General features: G+C 56.9%; 1 protein-coding gene across 1 annotated transcript in view; it reads left to right on the top strand.

Moving 5' to 3' along the window:
• The first annotated feature begins 234 nt into the window (after window positions 1–234).
• The window catches only part of CYTH3 (cytohesin 3), a 27,242-nt gene continuing 18,127 nt past the window's right edge, over window positions 235–9,349 (top strand). The window contains exon 1 of the mRNA XM_023761406.1: window positions 235–375. The gene's annotated coding sequence lies outside the window, so the exon portion shown is untranslated. The remainder of the gene's footprint in view (window positions 376–9,349) is intronic.

Here is a 9,349-nt window from a genome sequence, read left to right as displayed (position 1 = left end):
GCTCTGGCCATCCCTCAGTGGCTCTGCCCGGGCAGCAGCAGGAAGCACGTGGACATGCGTGGACGTGGGCTACAAAGCAGGACAATTGCAGGCTGTCGCGGGGCCTCCGTGCCAGAGGATTCTCCTGTCCCCCTCCCTCGTGGGTTGGGGCCACCTCTCTGCCTGGTGGGCTTGGGGCTCCGTGGGTGTGAACCCCAAGTAAAGCTTTTTCCTGCTGGCTTTTCAGGGCTTTTCAGCCCCAAGGCCGGTTCCCTGACTTTTCATCCCAAAGTGAAGGCGGCCAGTGGGCAGGCGGTGCTCACGGACCAGAGAACCTATCGTACCTTCCACCCGAGACGGGAACCTGGTGAGAAGCACCATGTAGCACAGAGGAGGGTGAGTGGGGCGGTGGCACCTGGGAGCATGACCTGGGGGGAGGGCACGCGGGCCTCCGCGTGGTTGGCACAGGAGGTTCTCCCTGCCGGGCACCGCCTCCCGGGCCAGGGCAGCACCCCGTCTGTCTGGGGCAGAAGCCGGCCAGGCAGAATTTCGTACAGAAACGGCATTGCAGAACCAGCAGGATAGAAGCAGAGGTGCAGAGATGACCCCTAAGCTGGACCACCCAGAACGGTGCTGCGATGCACGCTCGCATCAGGGCCCACCAAACGCAGCGTCCTGGGGAGGGCCAGCCGTTCTGTTTTAGGGAAAGAAGGAGAAACTGAATCATGAGTGATGGACCAGAGTGAAGACATACAGGGCCGGGGTGTCAGAGTTCAGTATAAGTAAAAAGAAAAGAGCACATGTCACAGTAAAGTAAGGGAGGGTGTGCTTTTGGAGGCAGAGGAAAAGTATAATTTTGAAAAAGATTAGAGAAACCAGAGGTAAATTTCAGATCGAATCTGCTTTGTGTTGTTTACAACACAGTCAAGGAAGACTCTGACATCAGTGATGGAGAGAGGAGGGGAGGCGGCTGCCAGGCGGGGTGAGAGGCGGGGAGATGAAGGGAATGGGCGGTAACACACTAATTGCATTTGCAGAATTGTAAGCTCATTAGGATCGGGAAGAGCAAGCATTATAGTGTGGAAAGTTAAAGTCACGCTGTGATCCGAAGATGCTGGGAAACAAATAGAATAGAAACAGTAATAAATGTGAGGGGAAAAGTATCTTTTTGTGCCGAAAACAAACAAAAACCCACCCTCCACCTGCCTCCCCCGGTTGGAAGGGCTCCTTCCGCATTAGATGAAGTCAGTGGGACGGACAACTGTTGCTGGTGAAAATGTTAAATTTCAAGAATAAAGAAAGTACCTGGCAGTCAGTGGAGGGGAAGACGGGGTGGGGCTACTTGCAAAGCAGGAAAGGTCAGGGTGGGTGTGGCTTTGCTGCACCACTGCCAGTAGGTAGGTAGAGCCCAGGCTGAGCGCTTTGAGGATAAAAGGTTTTAACAAAGAATTAAATAATCATACTAATTGTCGTTCCTTTGTTTTTTAAAAAATATGTCTTCACTGATTTCAGAGAGAAGGGAGAGGGAGAGGGCGAGAGATAGAAACATCAATGATGAGGGAGAATCATTGATCAGCTGCCTCCTGCACGCCCCCTACTGGGGATGGAGCCTGCAACCCGGGCATGTGACCTGACTGGGAATCGAACCGTGACCTCCTAGTTCGTAGGTCGACGCTCACCCGGCTTGTCTACCGTGCTGCGCGGTGGAGACTTGAGTCAAGGCGTGGCCCCGGACAAACAGTGTGTAGAGGAGAAGGTGATAAAGTGAGCAGCGGTCAGACACGTCGGTCAGCCTGGGCTGTGCTGCTGGCGCTGTGGCAGGCAGGGGACTGGGCTGGAGCGAGCCCCTCGGTGAGACGTGCAGGTGCAGAGTGAGGGAGTGGGTGCTGGGCGTGACTCTCAGGGAGCAGCGTGGTTTAAGGAACCGGGGAGAGGACTCCTGGGCCCGGGGACCGAGAGGGACGGGCTAGGGAAGTGGAGCAGACGCGGTGGGAGAGTGGTTTCCGGTGAGCACAGGAGCCGGCGTGGCAAGGCAGTCGGGGATCAGGGTGCCCGCTCCCACCGCCCACGGCCGGCACCTGACGTCCGGCCACAGAATGTGACTCTGGCTAATTTAAGCATATTAGCAATTATTGCAAAGATATGGGGAGTTACTGACCTACGGGAAGTCTAGAGCCACGCCCAGAAAACGGACCCAAGCCAAAGGAAGCTGGGCAGCCACAGCCAGGCCACGGGACCAGGCTGGCTTAGGTGCCCATGGCTGCCACTGCGCTGTCACCGCTGGGACTGGCCCTGGCAGAGTGGTTCTCGTTCCTGTTTCTGTGTCAAACTTGGTCAGAGCCCGAGGCAGCACGCCCCTCTGCTTCCCGATGGCAGGGGTCCTCGCACAGACGGGGCCAGCGTCTCTGTGCTGGGGGTCAGCGTCTCTGTGCTCGGGGGTCAGCGTCTCTGTGCTCGGGGGTCCTGTGTCTCTGTGTTGGGGGTCAGCGTCTCTGTGCTCGGGGGTCCTGCATCTCTGTGCTCTCGGTGGCTCAGCAGGGACAGGGACAGCAGTGGGAGAAGAGGAAGTAGAGGGCGGGAAGCAGGAGGGCCAGGTAGAGATGGGGTCTCAATCCCTGGTCTCCCTCTTGTGGGGAGACCCAACCCTGTGTCCCCAAGTTCAGCAGTCAGACCGGCCGTGCTTAGCCCCAGGGGCCCTGCCTCCGGTTTGTTCAGTTCTCAGGTTTGTACTTGGATTAAAGGGGAAGAGGCCTGGGGGACCCCAAGGCACCCTGAGGCCAGGTCCCTGCAGGGGACAGTGGGAGGCCTGCGCCAGGGAGGCGAAGGCCTGGCTGGGAGCCCGCTACCTGCTCAGCCACCAGGGAGTCGCTTACCTCAGAGTCCGCGAGCACTGGCCACCCTCCCAATTGTGAGCACAGCTCCTCAGGTTTCTCAGAAAATCACAGAGAGGAGATGAAACCACCTATAGTCCTGCCCTTATTGCCATTTCGGTTTGTATGCCTTGACTTTCCTGTGAGTGAATGTATGTATTTTCAAGACATGAACAGGGTTGTCTGTACTTAGGGTTTCTTGCCCCGCTCTGCGCATGTAATTACACTGACACCCTCCCGCCAGGCCTGCGTGGTCATTGAATGGCGGCCCGTGTTCCGTCCTCTGAGTGCGTGCCGGTCCCCTCCTGTGACACGTAGAGTCATCAGTGGTTTTGCGTGTCCGTGGCATGTGATGAACACCCTCCAGATGGTCGTGTCGCCCTCCACGGCACAGAACTTTCCTGAAGTCTGCTGGCTGATAGAGCGGCATGCAGATGGGGTGCCAGGGTTGTATTTTTGACTCACCTGCCTGTTTGGGAGTCACGTTAGTCACCTGATGGTAGATCAGAAAGAGAAGCCCCCGGAGTTCTTTTCTCCCTAGCAGAATGGGAGGAGGTATTCTTAGAATTAGGGGCCTGAGGCTTCATCTTACGGAGAAAGACTTAACTCTGGTAAGATTCTAGGTGAAGGGTGTTAGTAGTAACTGATGGAATAATCACAATCAGAGGGCAGCAGTACCAGTGGTTACCACTTTCTGTGTGCCAGAGGGTGCGCTAAGCATTTTGCATTTGGCGTATTAGCTCATTTGTCTTCTCACGACAGTCCTTGGGATGGGTGCTGAAGCCCATTGCACGGATGAGGACACTGAGGCTTACCTAGAGAAAGTAACTTCCACAGCCTTGTAAGGGCGGCGTGGAGCCGTGGACCCGCCCTGGCCTTTTCCTGGGATCTGCTTGGCAACACTGTATTTTTAAAAGTAGAAGCAGAAACGTTTATCATTTTGGGGCATGTTTAAAATTCAGATGTAACCGCTCCGCCGTCTGAATCATCCGTCAGGTGGTCTGGCGCCCCGGCCAGCTTTCCTTTATGACTGCACATTTCCTCCCTGCATTTCCCGCGACACTTTCTTTAGCTGATTCAAGTTTTACCGCCTGCTCTTGTTTCATCCTGTTGCCCGACAGCTGTGCAACATCTGTGAGGCTCTGAGGACGTGTGGCCGTGGTGCGTACACGCGGCTCCGGGCCCTGTCCGCATGCGCCCCGGAGCCTTCGGAATGAAGGCCTCCAACCGGCTGCACGGGGTCTCGTGTTTTCTTGTCCCTGAATCCTCAGCGACACCATAACTTAGGTGCTTCTTCCCATCACAGGAATAAAGGAAAGAAGACAGTGGGAGGGGGAAGTCCATAGAGAAGGGCGGTTTACATTCCTCAACGGCCAGGGTTCCTGAGTGAGGGCCTCCTTCTGTGGCTCTGGGGGGGGTTGGGGGGGCGGGAGGCTTCTCCGCGGGAAGCAGCCCGGCTTCCAGAAGCTAAATGTTAAAGTTGAGCGGCTGGGGTGCAGATGAGAAGTTCTTTTGCCTTCTCTCCTCACTTTAAAACTGTTCATTTTTTAATTTTAAGGTCATTTGGGGGGAGTCTGTGCTGCCAGCCTGGCCCTTTCAGCGTGGCCTGACCCGGAGCCCACTCTCCCACACAGCCCCGGGCTCATTCTTCCCTCACAAAGCCTTCTTTCCAGCCCCGCCCGCCCCCACCCTCCCTGCTGGGCGAAGAGTCTGGCCGAGCTGGCCCAGGGCGCCAAGCATGCGGCTCTGGCCCTGGACGTGAGGAGGATGAGCGTCAGCGCGCGCGTGTCCGAATGGAATGTGCCCGGGAGGCAGGGACACGCGGCTTCCTTTCCAGATGTGCCCAGCCATGTGGCCTGGTCTCTGGAACCCGCCTCTTTGCAGCTGGACAGAGGAGATGGGCAGGCGGCAGAGGCTCGAGGTAATGAGGGGGAGCGGAGCCTCGAGACCATCATAGAAAATCAGGGAAGCGGCACATTTTCACACCATTATTCACAAATCCTTTTCCAAATCGAGAATCCGAGTCAAGTCAACCCGAGTGGGGATCTGGCTGTTGAAATCTAGTCCCATATTTTCATGATGAAAGAGACGGATGCAAAGATGAGGGCCTCTCAACGTGTCCCCCAAAACAACTGTATTTTCTAACATTTTTATCGATTTTGAGAGAGGAAGGGAGAGAGAGAAACATGGATGTGAGAGCAGAACATCGATGGGCACGCCCCACACCGGGGATGGAGTCCGCAGCCCTTCGGTGCCCAGGACGCCGCCCAGCCACGCGGTCAGGGCCACTAGGGACAGCTGCTATGTCCTCTCCTGCTCGAGGGAGGAATCGTACATTTAAGTCAAGTGCAGGAGACACTGTCGGCTTGGAAGATACACAGAGAATTGGACGGCCCACTTGGGCGGGGAAGTGCACGCTGGCTAGTTACGGAGAACGTAGTGGATGCGAATGCGTCCCTGACCAGGGCCCAGCCCTGTTCTCAGCCATGGAGCCGGCCAGGCTTCCGTGCGAGCGGCCGGGAGGTGCCTCCTCGTCCGGCCGTGTCCTCGGTGGGGACGCTCCCGGGTCTGAGCCTTCAGAGGCTGAGTCTATTCTTAGTTCACTGTGGTTTTTTGTGTGTGTTTTTCTTAACCAGGAAGGGCTGTTGAATTTTATCAAATGCTGTTTTTCCATCTATGGGGCTGGTCATATGTTTCCCATTATAAGCCTTTCTGTGGTGCTCGCCTGGTTTTGAGCCGTTTGCAGGCAGCAAACCACTGACTCGAGGCCTGACCTCCTCCAGCCCAGCCCTGGGCCCTGTCCCGCCTCCCGTCTGCTTCCTCCGCCGCCTGTTCCCGTCGCTTGCTTTCCTGGTAGCGGTTCAGCCTTTCAGACTGTGAGCGACTTCTCCTGACTCTGCCACTCCCCGGCTTGGGTTCGGAGGAGAGGGTGCGCCCTCTGCCCTCGGGGCGTCGGCTCAGGGACTTGAACTGCCCCCTCCGTGCCCACGGGCTGCCCTGGAGGAACCGTCAAGGGCTCTGACTGCAGGTCAGAGTGTGGAACTGCATCACGAACCCCACAGAACCCCACAGCTCGGCCGAAATTCCCGGCGACCACGAACAGGTCCCCAGGACCTTGGCACGAGCAGCGGAAGGCTCTCCTGCGCTGGGATAGTCGCCGGCCGGCCTCGCCTCCTGCCTGACCGAGACACAGACCACAGGGACCCCACCGGCTCTGCCCTAAAATACCCCCCCCCATTTAACATTAAATTCCTCGCCTTCTGCCACTTCCACGGCAGTGTCGGGGTCAGCAGCTGTGTCCCATGTGCGCAGAGGGACACGTGGGCTCCACGGGGGTGAGGGAGCGTGTGGCGAGGACACGGAGTGGTGCCTGCAGGTGTGGCTGTGGGCAGGGGAGGCAGGAACTCGGGGTCTTTCGGTGGAGACGGCCCGTCTCCCAGCTTCAAGCGGAGCCAAGCACAGACTCACGGGTTTAAGACACAGCCTCCACCTGGCGGGTGGGCAGCCAGCGACCAGGCTGATGGGGGCCACCTGGTGACGAACACTTCAAATTAGCTTTTCTTCATTTAGAGACAAAATTACCTTAAAAAAAAAATCCTCACCCAAGGCTGTTTTCACTGGTTTTAGAAGTGGGGGAGAAAAACACAACATGGATGTGAGAGAGGGACAGGGCTTACCACTTTCCTTTTTAAAAATATTTTCAGCCCCAACCGGTGTGGCTCAGTGGGTAGAGCGCCACCCTGCGGACTGAAGGGTCCCAGATTCAATTCTGGTCAAGGGCACATGCCCAGGTCGCGGGCTCGATCCCCAGTAGGGGGCATGTAGGAGGCAGCCGATCAATGATTCTCTCTCATCACTGATGTTTCCCTCTCCCTCCCTTCCTCTCTGAAATCAATACAATAAATATTTTCAGCTCCTCCTCCTCCGACACCATGGCAACCAGGGGGCAGCTGTGAGCCGCCTGTGAGCTGGACTGAGCTGAGAGGGAGGTGGGCTGGGGGTAGGGACCTCTGCCCTCCTCTCTGAGCCTCAGTGTTGGCATCTAGAACATGGGCACAAGTCAGCCCAGGTGCTCCAGGAAGCCGAGGCCCAGGCTGGGCTCACGAGGGGGAAGGCCCGGGAGGGAAGGCGGGGCTGGGGAGGGCCTGCACCTCCTGCAGCTGCAGGGTCCCTGAGCCACGTGGCCCGCGCTTCCCACCCAGCAGCCTGCCTGGTGCGCCCACTGCACTGTCACTGCTGAGGAGCCCGGGGGAGCGGAGACGGGCGAGGCACGGACACGGATGGTCTCCCTGTGAGCCCGGCAGTGAGAGGTCTAGGGGGTCCCCCTGCCGGAGCACAGGGCTCAGCTGTCCCCAGAACCCGGTCAAAGCCCCAACAGGAGGGGCAAGGAGGGGCCCGTTTCCTGGGGCTGCTGCTCCGATGACGACAGACTGGCCTAACCCAACAGGAACGTGGCTCTCCCCGTTCTGGGGCCAGAACCTGAAATCGGGGTGTCGGGGGCTGTGCTCCTCAGAGGACTCCAGGGAGGGTCCTTCCTGCCTCTTCCGCTTCTGGGCGCCCCTGGCCGCATCGCTTCAGTCTCAGCCTCCACCTTCCCCTGGCCTCACGCTGTGTTCACCCGACCCTCCTCCATGTTCGTGACCGCTCCTGCCTGTTCACGTGGCCCCGCCCCTTGTTCACGTGACTACTCACGTTTATGTGGCTCCGCCTCTTGTTCACGTGACCACTCGCCTGTTCATGTGGCCCCGCCCCTTGTTCACGTGGCTACTCTTGCGTGTTCACGTGGCCCCGCCCCTTGTTCACGTGGCTACTCTTGCGTGCTCACGTGGCCCCGCCCCCTTGTTCACGTGGCCACTCTTGTGTGCTCACGTGGCCCCGCCCCCTTGCTCACGTGGCTACTCACGTTTACGTGGCCCCGCCCCCTTGTTCACGTGGCTACTCTTGCGTGTTCATGTGGCCATGCCCCGAGTTGACGGGACCACTCCCTCTTGCTGGCGCAGCCACATCCCATGTTCACATGACTGTGCTAATGTAAAAAACATCCAAACCTGTAAAAAAATATATTTTCAGCATAGGCTTTCTCTACCTGTGATTTTTCCAAGTTTTGTAGTAAGAGAAGCCCTGTTCGGGAAATATTTATCCCATACTTTTAAAAAACTATATGTTTATTGATTTCAGAGAGGAAGGGAGAGGTTGAGATAGAAACATCAATAATGAGAGATGGGGGATCAATCGAGGAAAAAGGAGACATGTAAAACTTTAGACAATAAATAAATAATGAAAAAGAGTCATCAGTAGACTGCTTCCTGCACGCCTCCTACACGCCTCCTACTGGGATGGAGCCCACAACCGGGGCATGTGCCCTGACTGGGCATGGAACCCTGGCCGCCTGGTTCATCGGTCAGTGCTCAGCCACTGAGCCACACCGGCCAGGCTTTACCCCATAGCTTGATCTTGGCACCCCGAGCCGTTCCCGTGAACAGTTCATTGGATATGTGATAGCGAATGTGTACACACCTGTGGGCAGTGCAGCATAAGTGATACTGTGTGGTCTTGGTTATGTTCTAATTCAGGCTTTCTTAATGTTAGGCATTCTGTTCAGTATTTGACAGACTAACCACTGGTTTAGAATTTGTTTGGGGCCCACTGTTGTATGCTGAGTGTTCCGGTTTTTTCTTTTTTAAATATTTTATTGATTTTAGACCAGAAGGAAGAGGAAGAGAGAGAGAGAAACCTCGATGAGAGAGAAACATTGATTGGCTGCCTCCTGCACACCCCACACTGGGGATTGAGCCTGCAACCCGGGCATGTGCCCTGACTGGGAATCAAACTGTGACCTTCTGGTTCATAGGTGGATGCTCAACCACTGAGCCACACCAGCCGGGCTGGTTTTTCTACTTCTGTTGGAAAACACAGAAAGTGAAATCGAAAAACAGGCCCACACTGCAGGGTGGGAGCGGAGGCCATGGTGCAGCATTCCAAAACAGAAGGAAGCTCCCTGCAGCGTGCTCCAGGCCCAGCTCATGCACATACAGTTCTCCCACTTACACGGCGCGATTTGCTGACTTCCAGTGAGTTTACAGAGTCGTGCAGCCACCACCCAGTGGGTGTTAGACCAGCTTCATCCCCCGACGAGACCCCTAGGCCTGTGTGCAGTCAGTTCGTGCACCAGCCCAGCCGCCACTGATCTTTTTGTCACTATAGCTTTACCTTTGCTGGACATCCTATGTAATAAGAGCCTAATATACAGAGTGTCCCCTCGGGCGGTCATTGACCGGGAGTTTGACCGACCAGGAGTTTGACCGCTCACTATGATGTGTGCTGACCACCAGGGGGCAGCACGGAACATGGTGGGGGCTGGCGATGCGACGCTGGCAGCAGGCGGCAATGGCGGCACTGCTGGCCCCAATGGGCCCCTATGACAGTGGGACCGTGGTGGGATGGTGGAGCAAGGGAGTGGGCGGCACCAGGCCAAGGCGGGGGCGAGCGGGGGCCCGATC

This window comes from Myotis lucifugus, unplaced genomic scaffold (assembly GCF_000147115.1).
Source record: "Myotis lucifugus unplaced genomic scaffold, Myoluc2.0 scaffold_208, whole genome shotgun sequence".
NCBI classification, from domain to species: domain Eukaryota; kingdom Metazoa; phylum Chordata; class Mammalia; order Chiroptera; family Vespertilionidae; genus Myotis; species Myotis lucifugus.
This window is presented reverse-complemented; position numbering and strand designations above follow the sequence as displayed.